Source organism: Gadus morhua, chromosome 20, assembly GCF_902167405.1.
Source record: "Gadus morhua chromosome 20, gadMor3.0, whole genome shotgun sequence".
In the NCBI taxonomy this organism is placed as follows: Eukaryota; Metazoa; Chordata; class Actinopteri; order Gadiformes; family Gadidae; genus Gadus; species Gadus morhua.
Window position 1 is genome coordinate 19,822,101 of NC_044067.1, and position 5,000 is coordinate 19,827,100.

Consider the following 5,000-nt stretch of genomic DNA (forward strand, 5'->3'; position numbering starts at 1 on the left):
CACACACATACACACACAGACACATACACACATACACAGCGTCATGGAAATGGTATCAAATATTTAGAAATACTTCATGCAAACCCACACACTCACACACACACACACATACACACACACACACACACAGTCACACACACACTGGCTGGTCAGGCTCATGAGTTGAGGGAAGGAGCAAAAGAAATGGATCACGCTCTGAGGGGCCAGATTGAACACATATGCACTTCCTAATTAATGTTTAAAAATAAAGGTTGCGGGTGTTGTTGTAAGAGCCCACCCTATCGTCACGGTGAGACTTAAATTCAACCATTGGAAGAGAGAAAAAGAGAGAACATTGCTTTTCCTCCAAATATGATCCGTTCAGCCAGGGGAATGGGTGAGTATGTAAACATTAAGCCAGCCCCAAAAACAACTTAAGCACCATTTTTTTCTACTAGCGTCATTGCGGCCCATGCAGTCGGCTAGTCAGAAGGTTACCGGTCCGGAACGTTCTGCCTGAAGCAAAACTCTGTCTAGCAGACTGGACCCACACACATGCACAAATGCACACACACACACACACACACGCACGCACGCACGCACGCACGCACGCACGCACGCACGCACGCACGCACGCACGCACGCACGCACGCACGCACGCACGCACGCACACACACACACACACACACACACACACACAACCACATACAATTCACCATCACTCCGGATATCCTGGCCAAATAAAACACAAGAACCTTCCCGAGTAATACTAATGTTGTTTTAATTAATGTTATCGCCTCTGTCGTCACGACGACACAGCGGGACCAAGGCACCAAGGCACCACCGGATGGAGGCTCCGGTGCACATCGCGCAGGCCAAACATTCACCGCTTTTCAACGATATACTGAGTAAAGGAAATGGAGTATAAAAACTGAAAACCGATGACTGAACCAACATGACGACGATAGGTTTGCACCCATATCCCCTCCACGTCCTTTTTATTTATTTTCCATATTTTATGATATATGTCAGTCTTGCACACTTTAATCAGACTTGACAACTCAAAAGATGACACGGTGCATTGTAGGTCGTATACATACATTTTTCGATGCTTACATTTTCCGCATTGAAATACATATAACATGTCCACCTTTAGTTTTTCCCTTCGGAAAGACTCTTTGCCGTAGCGTGTTAGAGCTTAGCGGTGATGAGCGAAACAGACCAGCATGCTAGGGGGCTGGTGGAAGCCATAGCTAACAATAACACCACAAGCATAAATCAGGTGAAGCCAAATGAATGGCCACGATCTGACCACTCGGGCTTCCCGTTATTCGCCCAACGATTAAGGAGTGAACCCTTAACCACCCCCCTTCCGCTAATCATCCACCGCCTCCTCCTCCACCTCCTCCACCACCAGCTCCTCCATCAACTCCTCCTCCACCACCTCCCCTCCACTCTCCCATCCATGTAATTTAAAATCAACAGGCCAGCAGCCTTAGCAGGCCAGACGGGGATCAGTTAGTAAAACAAATGTTTTAGCCCCGCTCCGCGGTTATCCAAACAGCCATTAGCATTTCCGCGGCTAGTAATCGCTAGCGTTGGGAAAACAAGGGGGAAAGGGCCTGGCGGCGCGCTTCCCACACATCGCTATGCAACCGGCCTGTCAATCATTCACCCGGGGTCACAATGGAGCAGTGCACGAGTGTAAATGCAAATGGGCGTGTGCATGTATAAGTGGAAGGCACACACACACACACACACACACACACACACACACACACACACACACACACACACACACACACACACACACACACACACACACACACACACACACACACACACACACACAAACACATACAGATACTCACATAGAAACATAAACAGTATCTTGCAAAAACAAACAGGCATTTGCACATTCAGCCTGGGCCTACACCCTCTCATGAAAAGAAAAACACAGAACACATCTATACACAATATTCTTATTTGCCACCGGATTGTGGGGCCTTCCTCTGATTGGTGGATGCAGAGGGCTCCCATGGGCAAGGGGTTGTCCCGCAGTTCAATCCATTAAGAAAACAATGAAGTCATCAGTATCAGTTCTATGAAGGAGGAAAGGGAAATTGCCAGTAATAAGTTAAGGAGGGAAATAGGATTATAAACTGAACAATAGAAACTTCACAGAAATGAAATTAGTCTAGATCAGCCATGTGTGTAGATTCCAACATCGGGACGAAAGTCTTAAATCCTTGATGTAACAGAGTGACACGCCTCGCACGAGCTACAGAGACAGGCCTGCAGTGAGCTCCATATGACCTTAGGGGGCACTGTTGAGTAGAGACGTTGGGGGAACATTTTGCGTTCTCTTTTTTAAGTGTGGTGGATTTATTTAGCTTACTTTCTCACAATTGGCTTAATTAGAACTTGCGTTTCTAGTTTTAAAAGATTGGTAAGGCTACTCATATTCATCCAGTTCTTGGACTTAAACCTCTCTGCATAATTTGGTGTTGATTTCTCAGGATGAAATACAATGTTTTTTAGCACCATTAGCTCTAATACATTTCCATTAAAAGCAGATGGATCATTGTTATCATTATTGTCAAACATGAGACTAAAATAACTGTTCTCCTTCAGACATTTCCTTGCTGTTGTTAGGAAAGTCAACAGTGAAATACACAATAACCACTTGTGGATTGGCACTTCGGTTGATTATTCAACGCATGAATGGGAAGTGCGAAAACACACACAAACACACACACACACAGACAGACAGACACACACTGTCACCCATTGCACAAGCACAGGTGTTAGGTTTGATGTCCTGCGGCCTATCACCTATTCTTTGAACTGCTAATTGTTAATGACTTCAATGTTTCTCAAATGGCTGATAGAAACCAATGCAGACCATCTGTGATTGATTAATCTTTGGTGTGACTATGTTTGTGTGTGTATGTGTTTTGCGTCTGTGTGTGTGTGTCTGTGTATGTGTGTGTATGTGTCTGTGTGTGTGTGTGTGTGTATGTGTGTGTGTGTGTGTGTGTGTGTGTGTGTGTGTGTGTGTGTGTGTGTGTGAGTCTGTCTGTCTGTCTGTGTGCGTGTCTGTGTCTGCATCTGTGCATGTGTGCTTTTGTGTGCCTGTGTATGTGTGTTTTTGTGTGTCTGTGTATGTGTGTTTTTGTGTGTGTGTGTGCTTGTGTGCGTGTGTGTGTCTGCGTGTGTATTGAAGGGAGTGCTTGTGCATAGCTTTGATGTTGATTCATATCCTGATGCAATTACAAAATAGAGCAATAGTCCAACACAGGGTAACAAAACTATTTTACCATTGCAACCGTTGAGCCAGAGGCTAATGCTAAATCCCAGTGTGGGTTGAACCGGTGTGAACCGGTGTGGTCTAGATTGCACAAAGCCTTATAGATTGCAGGGCTCTGGTTCTGTTGGGTTTGGCAGCGCTTGCGTCGTCGCTTTGCACGATTCCGGTGGTTTTCGTATCGATATCAAAGCTGTGGTATCGATGTGCATGTGTTCCTGATCCAGAGTGTGAATCCTGTGGTCTGGGTCTGGTACGGCTTCTATACTTTGTGTACCGTTAATATTATCCTATCCGTATGTGTGTTCAAAACACTGGCACACACTGTATGTTCTGTACTAATATGCCTCTATGCCTGGATTGTGATTTTGTCTAGGTCTTGTTGTGTGATGTGAAACCCGTCTGCTTTGTGTGTGTGTGTGTGTGTGTGTGTGTGTGTGTGTGTGTGTGTGTGTGTGTGTGTGTGTGTGTGTGTGTGTGTGTGTGTGTGTGGGTGTGGGTGCGTATGTGGGTGTATGTCACAGGGTTAGCACCAGGGGAGGTATCAGAGCCATCTGTTGTCATTGCAGTGTCATGATGAAGCTGTTAGATCTTCATGGTGAGCTTATCCTCAATACCTGGGTGTTTGTGTTCATATGTGTGTGTTTGTGTGTGTGTGTGTGTGTGTGTGTGTGTGTGTGTGTGTGTGGTTGTGTGTGTGTGTGTGTGTGTGTGTGTGTGTGTGTGTGTGTTTGTGTATGCGTGTGTGTGTGTGTGTGTGTGCGCGCGTGTGAGTGTGTGTGTGTGTGTGTGTGTGTGGTTGTGTGTGTGTGTGTGTGTGTGTGTGTGTGTGTTTGTGTATGTGTGTGTGTGTGTGTGTGTGTGTGTGTGTGTGCGTGTGTGTGTGTGTGTGTTTGAAGGATGGGAGGGGCTGTATGTGGATGACAGAGAGATACAAATTGGTTTGGGTTGAAAGAGACTGTGACAACTTTGTTGAAAGTCCATTGTTTGTCCTTTGAAACATTATTCATATTAATGCAATATAACAAACAGATGCAGTTAAATATTTAGAAATAGGTCTGTTGAATTGTAGGTAAATGTGAGTTTGTCAACGTTTTGTTAAAACGTTCCAATCAGTTGCCTTTGTTCAGGTCATGAGAAACATTCCCTCTATGATTCCTAACAGAATATTCCCATTGAATATTAACAGAAATGCAAAGATTCCATGGGAATATTCTATTTGGAATCATTGAGAGAGTTGATTCCAAGAATCCCCATCTGTAAAGGTTTCATGGGGACATTCTGTGTCTGTAAATAATGCATTTGAGTTGAATTAGTATTCCCCCCTGGTTGGTGTATCGGTGTATGTGTAGGAGTGTGTGTAGATGTGTGTGTGTGTTGACGGGCATCCTCATCATCAGTGATGACATCACAGCAGGGGGTCCCTGCAAAGCCGGCGCAGCGGTGGAGGAGGCGGATCAGAGGGTGACGGCGCGTTGCCAAGGGAGACAGCTACACCCTGATAACCACTTGGGAGCCAAGAAGCCCACCTCCTTTCAACCACCCAATATACACACACACCCACACACACGCATACAAGCACACACACCGACACACCGACACACACACACACCGACACACACACACACCGACACCGACACACACACACCGACACACACACACACACACACACACACACACACACACACACACACACACACACACACACACACAC